Source organism: Sminthopsis crassicaudata, chromosome 1 (genome assembly GCF_048593235.1).
Source record: "Sminthopsis crassicaudata isolate SCR6 chromosome 1, ASM4859323v1, whole genome shotgun sequence".
NCBI lineage: Eukaryota > Metazoa > Chordata > Mammalia > Dasyuromorphia > Dasyuridae > Sminthopsis > Sminthopsis crassicaudata.
Genome location: NC_133617.1, coordinates 350,636,221 through 350,651,819, shown reverse-complemented (window position 1 = coordinate 350,651,819; position 15,599 = coordinate 350,636,221). Strand labels below are relative to the sequence as shown.

Below are 15,599 nucleotides of genomic sequence, written 5' to 3'. Positions count from 1 at the left end.
GCTCTTTAGTATTTCTTTGGGATATAATCCCAGTAGTAGCGCTGCTGGGTCAAAGGGTATGCACAGTTTGATAACTTTTTGGGCATAATTCCAGATTGCTCTCCAGAATGGCTGGATTCTTTCACAACTCCACCAGCAATGTATTAGTGTCCCAATTTCCCCACATCCCCTCCAACATTTGTCATTATTTGTTCCTGTCATTTTAGCCAATCTGACAGGTGTGTAGTGGTATCTCAGAGTGGTCTTAATTTGCATTTCTCTGATCAGTAGTGATTTGGAACACTCTTTCATGTGAGTGGATATAGTTTCAATTTCTTCCTCTGAGAATTGTCTGTTCATATCCTTTGACCATTTATCAATTGGAGAATGGTTTGGTTTCTTATAAATTAGGGTCAGTTCTCTATATATTTTGGAAATGAGACCTTTGTCAGAACCTTTGTTTTTAAAAATATTTTCCCAATTTGTTACTTCCCTTCTAATCTTGTTTGCATTAGTATTATTTGTACAGAAACTTTTTAGTTTGATGTAATCAAAATCTTCTATTTTGTGATCAATAATGATCTCTAGTTCTCCTCTGGTCATAAATTCCTTCCTCCTCCACAAGTCTGAGAGGTAGATTATCCTCTGTTCCTCTAATCTATTTATTATCTCCCTCTTTATGCCTAAATCATGGACCCATTTTGATCTTATCTTGGTATATGGTGTTAAGTGTGGATCCATATCTAATTTCTGCCATACTAATTTCCAGTTTTCCCAACAGTTTTTTCCGAATAATGAATTTTTATCCCTAATGTTGGAATCTTTGGGTTTGTCAAAGATTAGATTGCTATAGATGTACCCTTTTTTGTCCTTTGTATCTAATCTGTTCCACTGATCTACCGGTCTATTTCGTAGCCAATACCAAATGGTTTTGGTGACTGCTGCTATATAATATAGCTTTAGATCAGGTACACTTAGACCACCTTCCTCTGAGTTTTTTTTCATTAGTTCCCTTGCAATTCTTGACCTTTTATTCTTCCATATGAATTTTGTTGTTATTTTTTCTAGGTCATTAAAATAGTTTCTTGGGAGTCTGATTGGTATAGCACTAAATAAATAGATTAGTTTGGGGAGTATTGTCATCTTTATTATATTCGCTCGGCCTATCCAAGAGCACTGAATGTCTTTCCAATTATTTAAATCTGATTTTATTTTTGTGGCAAGTGTTTTGTAATTTTTCTCATATAATTCCTGACTTTTCTTTGGTAGATGGATTCCCAAATATTTTATACTATCAACATTTGTTTGGAATGGAATTTCTCTTTGTATCTCTTGCTGTTGCATTTTGTTAGTGATATATAAAAAATGCCGAGGATTTATGTGGATTTATTTTGTATCCTGCCACTTTGCTGAAATTTTGAATTATTTCTAGTAGCTTTTTAGCAGAGTCTTTGGGGTTCTCTAAGTATACCATCATGTCATCTGCAAAAAGTGATAGTTTAATTTCCTCATTTCCTACTCTAATTCCTTGAATCTCTTTCTCGGCTCTTATTGCCGAGGCTAGCGTTTCTAGTACTATATTGAATAGTAATGGTGATAGTGGGCAACCTTGTTTCACTCCTGATCTTACTGGGAAAGGTTGCAGTTTATTTCTATTGCATATTATGCTTACTGACGGTCTTAAATATATACTCCTGATTATTCTAAGGAATAATCCGTTTATTCCTATACTCTCAAGAGTTTTTAGTAGGAATGGATGTTGGATTTTGTCAAATGCTTTTTCTGCATCTATTGAGATGATCATATGGTTCTTATTAATTTGATTATTAATATGGTCAATTATATTAATAGTTTTCCTAATATTAAACCAGCCCTGCATTCCTGGAATAAATCCTACTTGATCATAGTGTATTATCTTGGAGATGATTTTCTGAAGTCTTTTTGCTAATATCTTATTTAAGATTTTAGCATCAATATTCATTAAGGAGATTGGTCTATAATTTTCTTTCTCAGTTTTCGATCTACCAGGTTTAGGTATCAGTACCATGTCTGTGTCATAAAAGGAATTTGGTAGGACTCCTTCATCCCCTATTTTTTCAAATAATTTATATAACATTGGGGCTAATTGTTCTTTAAATGTTTGGTAGAATTCACATGTGAATCCATCTGGCCCTGGGGATTTTTTCCTGGGGAGTTGATTAATAGCTTGTTCTATTTCTTTTCTGAAATGGGACTATTTAAGCAATTTATCTCCTCCTCTGTTAATCTAGGGAGCCTATATTTTTGGAGGAAGTCATCCATTTCACTTAAGTTATCAAATTTATTGGCATAAAGTTGGGCAAAGTAACTCCTTATTATTTCTCTAATTTCCTCTTCATTGGTGGAAAGATCCCCCTTTTCATTTGTAAGACTATCAATTTGATTTTCCTCTTTCTTTTTTTTGATCAAATTTACCAAAGGTTTATCTATTTTATTGGCTTTTTCATAAAACCAACTCTTGGTTTTATTTATTAATTCAATAGTTTTTTTACTTTCAATTTTATTGATTTCTCCTTTTAATTTTTGTATTTCGAGTTTAATTTTTGGTTGGGGGTTTATAATTTGGTCTTTTTCTAGCCTTTTAAGTTGTAAGCCCAATTCGTTAATCTTCTCTTTCTCAATTTTCTTCAAATAAGCCTCTAAAGATATAAAATTTCCCCTTATTACCGCTTTAGCTGCATCCCAAAGATTTTGATATGATGTCTCATCATTATCATTATCTTGGGTGAAATTGTTAATTGTTTCTATAATTTGCTCTTTCACCCAGTCATTCTTTAAGATGAGATTATTCAGTTTCCAATTACTTTTTGGTCTATTTACCCCTAACTTTTTACTGAATGTAGCTTTTATTGCATTGTGATCTGAGAAGAAGGCATTTATTATTTCTGCCTTCCTACATTTAATTTTGAGATCTTTATGTCCTAGTATATGGTCAATTTTTGTATAGGATCCATGAACTGCTGAGAAGAAAGTATATTCCTTCCTATTGCCATTCAGTTTTCTCCAAAGGTCTATCATACCTAGTTTTTCTAATGTTCTATTTACTTTTTTAATTTCTTTCTTGTTTGTTTTGTGGTTTGATTTGTCTAAATCTGAGAGTGCAAGGTTGAGATCTCCCACTATTATAGTTTTACTGTCTATTTCTTCTTGCAGTTCTCTTAACTTTTCCTTTAGAAAGTTAGATGCTATACCACTTGGTGCATATATGTTTAGTATTGATATGGCTTCATTATTTATGCTACCTTTCAGCAGGATATAGTTTCCTTCCTTATCTTTTTTAACGAGATCTACTTCTGCTTTTGCTTGATCTGAGATAAGGATAGCTACCCCTGCTTTTTTGGCTTTACCTGAAGCATAATAGGCTCTGTTCCAACCTTTTACCTTTACTCTGTATGTATCTCCCTGCTTTAAGTGTGTTTCCTGTAGGCAACATATTGTAGGGTTCTGCTTTTTGATCCAATCTACTATCCGTCTCCGTTTGATGGGATCGTTCATCCCATTTACATTTACAGTTAAAATTACTAATTCTGTATTTCCTGCCATCGTATTATCCCCAGATTATGCTTTTTTCCCTTGACCCCCCTGATCCCCCTCCCCGATATTTAATTTACAGACCCCCCTTGTGACGCGCAACCCTCCCTCTTTTTTTTTTTTTTTTTTTTTTTTTAGGATCCCTCCCCCCTCCCTCCAAGTCCCTTCACTTATTCCCCTTTTCCTTTTCCCTTTTCCTCTCCCCCCTTTTAATGAGGTGAGAGAAAATTCTCTGAAAAACAAATATGTTAATTATTTACTCTTTGAGCCTCTTCTGATGAGAGTAAGATTCACACAATGATTCTCCCCCTCACTAAGTTCCCTCAGATATGGTGTATTTTCTATGTCTCTTCCTGGGATGTAGTTTCCCTCTTTTTATCACTCCTTCCCCTTTTTCTGAACCGACCTCCTTCCCTTTACTACACCCCCCTTTTTTTCTTTTATATCAGTAAAATCAAATTATCCTTGAGTATTTTTTATATACCCACAACAGAGTTACAGTTCTCAAGGGTTCTGTGTACCTTTTTCTGTTTCTCTTCAGTCTTGTGGATGTAGATCAAATTTTTTGTTTAAGTCTGGTTTTTTTCTTAGAAACATATAGAATTCCTCTGTTTCATTGAATGACCATCTTCTTCCGTGGAAAAAGATGCTAAACTTAGCTGGGTAGTTCATTCTTGGTTGCAGTCCTTGATCTTTTGCCTTACGGAATATCAGGTTCCAGGCCCTTCTATCTTTTAATGTGGAGGCAGCCAGATCTTGGGTGACCCTTATTGTGGCACCTTGGTATTTAAATTGTTTTTTTCTAGCTGCTTGCAGGATTTTCTCCTTTGTGTGGTAATTCTGCAGCTTAGCCACAATATTCCGTGGTGTTCTTTTTTTAGGGTCTATTTCAGAAGGAGTTCGATGAATTCTTTCCACATCTACTTTCCCTTCTGTTTCTATTATCTCTGGACAGTTCTCTTTGATAATTTCCTGTAAAATAGAATCTAGGCTCTTTTTTTGGTCATAGTTTTCTGGAAGTCCAATAATCCGCAGATTATCTCTCCTAGATCTATTTTCCAGGTCTATAGATTTTCCCAGTAAGTATTTGACGTTGTTCTCCAGCTTCTCATTTTTTTTGTTTTGTTTGACTGATTCTTGGGTTCTCTGTGAATCATTCATTTCTATTTGTTCCATCCTGACTTTTAAGGAGTTATTTTCTTCTTTCACAGTTTTTAGTTCTTTTTGTAAATGCCCAATTTCGTTTTTAAATGAATTATTTTGCTCTATTGAATTTTTTTCCATTTCCCTAATTTTTTTTTTTTGAGAATTATTTTCTTTTTCCAATTCAGAAATTCTATTTTCTTGAGACTTTTTTATCTTTTCCAATTCAGAAATCCTACTTTCCTGTGTTTTTTTAACCTTTTCTAATTCACTAATTTTGTTTCCCTGCATCTCCTGTGAATTCTTTATTTTTTCCAACTCCAATTTCAGGACGTTGTTATTCTCTATCATAACTTCCCTTTCCTTGCCCCATTTTTCTTCGATCTCCCTCAATTTCTTAAGAGCTTCTTCTAGGAGAGAGTTATGTGATGGGGGGCAGGAATCGTTCCCCTTTAGGTTGTTATCTTCTGAATCTTTGCTGTTAACTTCCTCGGGGTTGGATACCCGCTCTTTCTCTGTATAGAAGGAATCTATAGTTTTTCTAGCTTTTTTGCTCATACTTAAAAAATGTTTTGGGGTCTGTCCCTGGGGTAGGAAATTATTTACTTCTTTACCAGCTTCCTCCCAGACCGGATGGATGCAGCGGTTCCTGCGCCTGAGCTAAGATAGAGCTCTGGGAGAGAGTTCCCCACCCCCTCCCTGGAAGTGCCTCAGAGGTGATTAGCACTGCTGTGCTTTGAGGGCGTAGAATAGTGAAGACAGCAAGAAGCTCAGCCTATGTGTCCGGGTGGGGAGTGGATGTCTGCAGCAGGTGACGTGAGAAGCCCCTGTGCTCAAACTGGAAGTGTCTGCCAGAAACCGCGGTCCCTAGTTCAAAGGTTCCGCTTCTCTGGGACTTCCTGGAGCTGAGTTCCACTCCCTCCAGCTAAGCTAGGCCGTGTGTGTTGCCTTGGGCCGTATCCACCCACTTGTCAGTCTCTTAACTATTCTCAGGAGGGAGCTGAGGCCACACCCCCTGGTGCCGAGTCTGCCCCAGGGTGGGGGGGGGGGGGAATCTAATCTGAGTTTTAAAATATTTTGGCTTTCTCTTCTGAACTGCTAAATAATTAGCAGAGAAGAGCTAACAGCCTGTGCCAGATTCCTTTACCTCAGTGGCTTCTCTGATCCCAGAGCCCTTCCCAGCGCAATGGGCGCAGTGTGCCCCTACCCCACCGTCTGTGCTGGTCTTTCTTATTCCTCCCCTGAGAACTGACCTTTCCTGTTGAAACTCCAGATTCTCTTCAGCTGGTAAGTCGTGCTTCCAGTCCTTGTGGTATCTATCAGTCCTGAGCTAATTTTGAGACTTAATTTATCTAATTGGTTGTGAGGGAGTGAGGACGTTCACTGAGTAGTGTGTTTCTTCTCCGCCATCTTGGCTCCGCCCCCCTGAAGCTTTAGTCTTGACACTGCCATATGCTAGTTATCTAATTTTAGGCGAGTTACTTAACTTCTCTTTGACTCAGTTTCTGAATTTATAAAATGAAAGACATGTTTCATAACAGCAGAGCGTTGTTATGAAAGAAATATTTTGTTTGTTTTTTTGTTTGTCCTTCATGTCCTTTTTTATATTATTTTTTAATTTAAAATTTTGGGTTTTGAAATTTCTCTCTCTTATCTTTCTCTCACCCATCCTTAAGACAGATATAGGTTATATATGTATAATTATGTAAAACATATCCTAATTAGTCATATTATGAAAGAAGAAACAGAACAAAAGGAAAAAAATACACCAAAAAAGTGAAAACAGTATGCCTTTATTTGTATCATACTCCATCAGTTTTTTCTCTAGATATGGATCGCGTGAGGGGACTTGTCTTGGATCATTGTATTGCTGAGAATGACCAAGTCATTCATAGTTGATCATTGATCAGTGCTGTTGATACTTGTACAATATTCTCCTGAGTTTGCTCTCTTTACTTTATATCAGTCCACGAAAGTCTTTCCATGTTTTTTCTAAAATCTGCCTGCTACATTTCCTGTAGCACAACTATTCCATTAATTCACATACCACAACTTGTAGCTATTCCTCAACCTATAGGCATCCCTCAATATCCAAATTTTTTGCAACACGTACTTTGTAAAGCTTTAAGCACCACATGAAATGTTATTATTTTGGTTCTAACAGTCTGAGACAATTTTTTGTAGCTACTTGAATATAAATTCTTTGAGGAGAGAGACTTAGCCTTACTTGTCTTTGCAACTCTCCTGAATCCTAGTGCAGGGCATTCAGGGAGATGTTAAGTATTTGCTTTGTTGAATGATTGCTACATTTAAATAACATAAAAGACCACAAAGCTATTGCCAAACTTTTGTTAAACACTCATGTGTACATACCCATCCACTCTGGATGCTGCTTTGGACACCTCATAGAAAATAAATGTTCATTCAGCCACCATAAAAAGAGAAAAACCTTATTTGAAAGCTGTGTATATCTCTCCATATTCTAGCCACAAGTTTCTCCATAATAACTATAATTATTGTTGTTGGTTGTTGGCACATTAAAGCTTTGCCACTTTTGAAACCCGAGTATGTACAAAGGAATCCAGCTAAAAAACCTCAGTTCACAGGAGTGAACTTTCCATTGCCAGTAGGAAGTAAGAAAGTACTTGCCACATCCTACCTCAGGAGTCAGGCTTCAGGAGAGTAGTCTCATAGGTTACTCACTTTGGACTTTATATTGTTCCTGACATCATAAATAGGACATTTCTGAGAATGCACGTGCCCTATACTACCTCATTTGGCACTTTTGATAATCTGCTTCCTCTAGGACAAAGCTTCTTAAACTTTGAGTCATGACTCTATATGGGGGTCTCATAACTTAATGTGGGAGAGTCACAAAATTATGATTTATTATCAGGAAATGTTTTATTGTATACCTACTTTTTATACCTATATACCCAGGATCATGTAAAAATTTCTCAGGCAAAAAGGGGTTGTGAGAGGAACAAGTTTAAGAAGCTCTGATCTAGGATATTCTCTACTCCATTGGTTTTTCTAAAATTGCTTTATCTTGGATCTTCTACTGCCCATATGACCACTCCCTCTCAATCTAATATGCTGCATCATTATCCATTTTCTGTTCTTTGGCAGAGGTGTACCCAGTGCCCTGCCCTGGATTTTCTTTCTAAGAGACCTTATTTATTCTAAAAGGTTTCAGTAATCATCTTTATGCAGATGACTTTTAGGTCTACAAATCCAGCCCTCATTTCCACCTAAAATTTGAGTCTTGCTATTATGCCTGTAGAATATATCCAACTGCTTGCCTTATACACACACAGAATTCATTATTCTCCATTCCTTTCTCTTTCTTCACCAAAACCTCCCCTTCTCCTAACTCTTCTATTTCTGTTGACAGTGCCAACATCCTAGAGCCGTTCAAATCCCAGGAACTGATTGTTAAAATTTCAATAGGAGCAGTTAGTTATATATTGGAAATTAGATTGTTTTGTTCATCATCTAAACTCAAGAAAGTAAAGGAGAAAACATTAATAATGCAGATTAAATTTAAAAGTATGTCATGTCTACTTTTTTCCTCCAGAGTATGTTGTTAAATATTTATCTTCATATTTCCTCCTAGTCTCATGACCTTCTCTTATTCTCTTAGTCAACTAGTTGCCAAGAATTGTAAGGATTACCTTCACACTGTATATCACATCTGGCCCCTTTTCTCTACTTATGCAGGGCACCAGCCTGGTTCAAACCCTCTTCACCTCTCACCCAACTGTCTGACTTTTGAAGCATTTTACCTTACTCTCCTCACTCAGCATTTACCTATGATTCCTTTATAATTAGAAATATTTGAAAACTTTCTCTCAGTGTCTTATTATCTAATTTGAGGATCTATCTGGTAAAAATGCCAAATTTCCTTATAATATATGTTTAGTCATATATCCCAAACATGTATCATAAAATATAGTATTCATGTAGATTCATTTTCACATATTTGAAACCTCTGCTTTTCAGGATAGGGATACAAGAAAGTAGTAAAACTGAGGTTGTAGCACTTGATCCTTCCTTTTTTCTTCTGTACCAAAGATCCTAAAATTTTGAAAATGGAAAACTTCAACTCTTGAAATTTGAAAGGAAAGGAAACTTTAAGAAACATCTTTCAAATGCTTGGCAAATATATCTGCTCTTTTTATTTTTCACAATCAAACAAATACTATAACCTCAATTAAAGGACTTTAATGTAAATGATACTAGCTTGGCAAGTATGTTAAATTTAATTTCTGTCAATTTTGCCACTAGTTCCTATATAGTAAGTAATTATTCTTTAGTAAATGAAGATGATTGATTCAAAAATCTCTGTCAATTAATTGTGGTTATACAATCAGAAGTCAATTTGAATAATTTGGGGCAAAAAGGAAGAAATTTTGAAATTTTATTTTATATTGTGTTAAAAGTTCTGGGAATGTGGGGTAAAGAAGGCATATTTATAGAACCACCACCTGATTATTGAATAATTAACAAGTCAAATTCACAGAGTTGGAACTATTCATTATGATGTACCAAGGACATATTATTCCAAGGTATTTTTTTTTGCAGCTGGCATTGGTTTTATAATAGAAAACATAAGACAAAGAAAGACACTTAAGCATTTTAAAACAATAAGACAATTATTATCAATACTCTAGTGCATAAGTAATCTCACTCCCAGAGCCACCAGGCATAGACAGGGGCCTGGAAAATGAAACATAGATTTTACTTGGAAAGATATGTGCCCTTGTTTATTGTGAATGGGTACAACGTATAATGCTATGGTTATGGGTGCATGCTCCCTGGATTTATATGGGCATGTGTGAACATATTCATTATAAGTAACTTCTTTTAATAGTTTACAGAAAAATGGCCCCTAAACTAGAACCATTTGAAATTTACCAAATCTATATATGAAATTTCTTTTTTTCCTTTCTTCTTCTGTGTGTGTGTGTGGAAGAAGGGGATAAGTATCCAGGGGGAACATTTAAAGTGAACTTCAAATGGTAAATTTAGCATAAATAGGATGGAAAAAAACCATTTTATATCCAAAGGGGGAGAAAGTACAGCTAGGAAGTATTAAGTATCTGATATTAAATGATGATTTTTAAAGGGCTTGTCATGGTGCTTGGTACACAGAAGGCATTTAATAAAAGCTTTCTTCCTTCTCCTATCTTTTAAAGTTTTAGAGAAGTATGATGGAAAGGCATTGGAATAGAAAGATTGGAATTCTAATTCCAGATTTTTCTACTGATTACTTGTGAGGTCTTAGCAAGAAAGCTATAACTTAACTTGGGCTTCAGTTGTCTCATCTATAATAAAATGAAAAACTTGGTTTATATAATGTTTCCTTTGCTGTCTTTTCCCTCCCTCTTCTCGCTCTATGACTGTGGACTTTTCCTAAAGGTTCATCCCTGATCTTATGTTTTTCTCTTTTTTCTTTTCTTATTTAGATAACTCTTCTATTGTTACATATTTAATTGTCCCTAGTAAGCGAAAGAAAGTAAGGGCTGGAGCTCAAGACAAACGGTTTAGAATCAATGGTTCCCTTGAATACCAAATCTAAATTTTGCAAACTTGCAAACCTTCTCCCCATCCCAATCTAACTATGCCATATTGATCCAGATTTACTTCCCAATTACTTAACACAGTTTCTAATTAAATCTGTCAGTTGTATGAGTACAACTTATCCATATCCATTTCTATACCTTTTCAGATATTAATCAACTGATCTCATCCCAGCTTCAGTGAGGACAATATTTGGAAAATTTTTCAGATATTAATGTGAGTAATAATCTTTTTAAATGTGAGAAGTCTGACTTCATTCACTGGTTGAAGTTTTAGATATTGAGTATACCTACCTAGAGAATTCCTATGAGAATTGGTGCATCAGGACTAGAAAAATTGGCATCTTTCATAGGTGAGCCATCTTGACTCAACAAATAATTCTTATTTTTTTAATTATAAGAGATTATGTCAGGGATGGATGAAATAATGAAAAAGATTTGGAAGGAGAGCGGGCAAGGAGCATGTCTTTCCTGGCATCACTGAAAGGGCACAATATAAGCAGCTAAACTAATCTTAAAAGAAATCGTTAACATTTTAAGTAAGAATCAGGATTCAAAAAGATTTTTAAAAGATTGCTCCAAATCATTAATAAGAAAAATGTAATTTTGAATTTTCACCACATGCCTAGTAAATTGCCAAAGATGACAAAAGTTGAATTAGTCATTCTTGGAGGGGTTGCAGTAAGAAAAGCACAGTAATACATGAAACTGTGAATTGGCTCAGCCATTCTGGAAAACAATTTAGAATTATATTTTAAATAAAATGTCTATACACTTTAACTCATATGTTCTCTCTTTCTGGAGTACATCTCAAGAGAGTAAAAAATAGAAAAGTCCAATATATAATAAAATACTCACAACAACATTTTTTTTGTGGTAGCAAAGAACTAGAAATTAATTATAAGGATATTAATTGGGAAATAGCTAAACAAATTGTGGAGGAGTCTCTATGATCTTGCATGTTCTGCTTTTTTTACTATAACCTAAGATTGTATTAGCTTTCTTGGAAATGGAAACATAAATAATTAAGAAGACACTGAAGATCCCCATGGTGACCACTGATAATTGAGAAAATTTTACACAGCTCCTCAGAGATTAGTTATGATGTCACATTTGGAGATTTTGTGAATTTGGTTGAAAAAGAAATAACTGACCCAACTAAGATTCTAAGAACTGCTTTGTTGGATGCTGTTGAAGTAGTTTCTCTGTTAACCATAACAGAAGTTGTTGTTACTGAAATTCCTAAAGAAGAGAAGTAATCTGGCATGAGGGCAGGTATGGGGCACCACGTGTTATAATTTTATGGAATAATGCTCTATCATTATGAACTATGATTTAAACAATACTCAAGGCAGTGATTACTAGTTTAAGAAGAGTCACTTTAAGAAAGGATTGAAGTAAAGTCTGATGTTTAAGAAAATTACCATCACCATCAGTTACTGGTTTCAATTGACAAAATATGTAAAGGTTTATTATTGTCATCCATGCCTACAGAAAATTTATTTGACATTTTGTAAATAGACATTTACATATTCCTAACACTGGGTGCAAGAACCATGTATTATTGTTCTGCTCTTAAATTAAACTAGTTAAGATATTTTTACTATTATTCTATTAAATCAAAATTTTAGTGTTTATCACTAAAAGGAAGGTTCAGAGGCAGCCTAATTGTGCAAAAAGTAAATAAAAAACAGAGTAATGTTCAATTATGTTATTACTTTTGTTTAAAAAATCATTTCCAAGTTAAAAAAAACCTTAAAATTAAAAGCTCCTATTTTACAATAATTGCAAATCCATTCTGTTGATAATTATATCAGCTGCTGCCTTTGAGAATTATTACTGTGGCTTTGCCTCTAAATCCTATGCCCATTTCATCTGTAAAATGGGAGCAATACTAACACTAATATCAACCTTCCTATGAGCATAGATCTAGAACTGGTAAAGATCTTAGGGGTCACCCTTCCCCTCCCCCCCATTTTATAGATAAGGAAATTGAGGCAAAGGGAGATTAAGTGACTTTTCCAAGATCACACAAGTGGCAGAAACAAAATTTGAATCCACGTTCCACGAGGTCAAGGTTAGCCCTCTTTTTACAGCACCACTGTACTTTATGGGCTTGTTGTGGTTTGTATTATAATATACAGTGATTATAAATTATTATTAATAGTAGTAATCATTAAGTCACATGGCAGATTACCTTAGTTGGGTAAAACATAGTACTAATGAAACAATGGTTGGTCCATCAACTAGCTTCCTTCCTTCCTAACACTGAAGCTTCTATATAAAAAACAACCAGTGGCTACACACACTGATACACAGCAATCGACACTGACAGTCATTGTCTTCTTGGGACATTATGCTTTAAAATGGACCATTAAAATGGTCCAGTGTAAGTCTGGACCTTGGGCCAAATTTGGAAAGAAGTTCTTCACCCTTTGTTAATGTTAAAATAAACAAATTTCTAAGCAGAGAGGAAGTCATTCTCCTCACTCTCCTCCCCACTCTAGAGGCAGAGACTCTGAGGAGTATTCATAAATGCAGATAATTCAGCAGCCCCCATATTAGAAGCTCAGGCCAGCAAGGAGCCATTTGCAAAAATGATTTTGGGACTACTAGCCTGAACATCCTATTGCTCTAAAACCAGCATTACCTATTTGTTAGCATATCACACTCTCAAGGATTATTCCATCCTTGTATATTCCAAATGCGAGATATCCAAATTCCCTTCCTAGGGAATTTTTTCCTTTCTTTCTAGAAAGGGTTATTAGAAGCCCAGCAGTATAGAAGTATTTTACAGAAAGGACAAAAAGGAATGCAGTAGAGGGGAAAATCCAAACAAATGACTTCCTCATAAACACAGATAACATCAGATGTTGGAAATACATCTCAGAATATCATTGCTCATAAAACAAACACAATCTCTAGTTCATCTCAACACTCCCTCCATATACTCAAGAATCTGCTCACTTTGAGGACTTTTCTTAATACATGGCCAGCAATGAGAGTAATGGTCTGTTACCCAAACTAAAAACTTAACTACCAAATCTTAGATACTCACCAATCTTTAGTGGCTTCCCATTGCCTTCTGAGCAAAGTTGAAACACCTTAAACTGGCACTCAAAATCCTTTCTAGTCTGGTGATGTCCTAACTCTCCATTATTATATTTTATCATTATTTCTTCCTTTCACGTTGTCTATGCTCTTGCTAAAGAGACCTATCCTATACCTTGCAAATGTCTTTTCAATTTTCCTGCTCTCATATATTTAATCACAATATTTCCTAAACTTATGATATCCAACATCCTTTTCTTTATTTGATAAATTCCTCCTTCCCATTTAAAAATCTAACTCAAGTGGGGCAGCAAAGTGGTGCAGTGGGTAGAGCATCAGCTCTGAAGTCAGGAGGACCTGAGTTCAAATCTGACCTCAGACAATACTTCCTAGCTGTGTAACCTCAATTGCCTCAGCAAAAAAAAAAAAAAAAAAAAAAAAATATATATATATATATATATATATATATATACACATCTCAAATGCCAATTCTGATGATCCTCTTTTTGGGCTTCATGGTACTTTATTTTGTACTTCTTAATAAAGTTATCATGTAATATTATTTATTAAAGTTTTTATTGTTTTTTTATCATATTTCCAAGAACTGTAAATTTGATGAATTCAGGTACAGTATATTTATTTTTCTCAGAGCCTCGGAATGTTGCTCATCCTTCATTCTCAAAGAGGACCAATGATGTCATGAATTAAATTCAAATCACTCAGAGTCTAGGATGTCATGAGTTTATGATAAATATTAATGTATTCTGGACATCATGGATCCATTATAAATGTTAGTTGAATTAAATATAATTCAATCATAGAAAACTAGATGGCATCTTGGATAGAATATGTGGCCTGCAAGTAGGAAGACTCATCATTCTTCAAACACTAGCTGTGTGACTTGGACAAGTCATTTAACCCTGTTGCTCTAGTTTTCTCTTCTATAAATAAGGGTAGAAAAATGGTAAAACACTCCAATATCTTTGCCAAAAAAACTCCAAATGGAGTCATGAAGAGTTGGACATAACCCCACAAAAATGACTTGTTCCATTAGGTTCTAGATCTCAACCAAATACCCAATAGTAACTGGTAATCCACTGGCTCTATAATTTAGTGTTAAGTCTATCAAATGTAATTGGAGAACCCTGAGTCAAGTTCTAACTTTAAGGATTTTATGATTCCTTGCTTTTGGAAATTTTGTGAACTTAAGGACAACCTGTGATCTGATACTGATATAAGAATTCTCAAGAAGGAAGTTTATTCAGATTCAAGGACAGGGACAGAGTTATATCCTAATTACCTAGTCGTATGTGCTCTTTGTAGGGTAGGATAAAGTCAATTTTTCAACAAAATATGGTTTTTTTGTGTGTGTGTGCTCTCCCTAGTTTAGATGGTATTATATAATAACCAGGCAGTGAGTATATGTTCAGTGATATGAACCACAAGAGACTGCGGTCATTTTGGGTTATTTCTGCTTACTATTTCCAGTTATTGTGTTGAGAGCTGGGGATATAAATACTAGCAAATATATCTGAAGAAGTTTACATTCTAATGTAGAAAGAGAATACATAAAGAGGTGCTAGAAAGAGATGGAGGAGAATTAGGAGGAGGGGAAAAAGGTTGGCCTGAGAACACAGTGAAGAGATATCTAGGAAGTGATTGTAGAAGCAACTCAGAACACAGTCCAAGTTTCCAGTATTTTGAACATGGTAAAGTCTCAGTTGTGTCAAAGAGTAAAATTCTATTTGAGTTTCCTTCCCCTCACATCTAAATCACATTTCTTGGTGCTTTGTTTATTCCCCTAAGAAGAAAGTCCTGCTCTCTAATTTTGTACTGAATAAAGCCCTGCATTATGGGAAGGACTAGTATCACATAGACAAATCACTGGATGTCAGGGAAAAGGAGATTATTCACAGCTTTTTTGCTCAAAGTGTTAGTGGTTCAAGCACAGACATTTGCAGACACCTATATTTGTTGACTGAATGAATGTTACACAAAATGTCTGGGATCTCACTAACTTCTACTTTGGAACACATATATACTCTTTCTCTATCTGTCTCTTTATCTCTTTTTCTTTCTATTTCCTCCCTAGCTCTACTTTCTGTCTCTCTTCTATCTCTTATATATACACATTGATTAGTTGATAGATCTAGTTATCTAGATATAGATTTCAATCTATATAATAGATTGTGTATGTATACACATATATGCACATATGCACACATATACACATTCATATATATACATGTGTGTATATACATGCACATATAATAT

General features: G+C 35.0%; 1 protein-coding gene and 1 long non-coding RNA gene across 3 annotated transcripts in view; one reads left to right on the top strand and one right to left on the bottom strand.

The window, feature by feature from the left end:
• TPPP (tubulin polymerization promoting protein) overlaps positions 1-15,599 on the bottom strand; it is a 124,608-nt gene that overhangs the window by 20,668 nt on the left and 88,341 nt on the right. The window lies entirely within an intron of this gene.
• LOC141549569 (uncharacterized) overlaps positions 1-15,599 on the top strand; it is a 104,588-nt gene that overhangs the window by 4,487 nt on the left and 84,502 nt on the right. For both annotated transcript variants that reach the window (XR_012484381.1, XR_012484382.1), the window contains exon 2: positions 10,424-10,491. This is a non-coding gene — a long non-coding RNA (uncharacterized LOC141549569). The remainder of the gene's footprint in view (positions 1-10,423; positions 10,492-15,599) is intronic.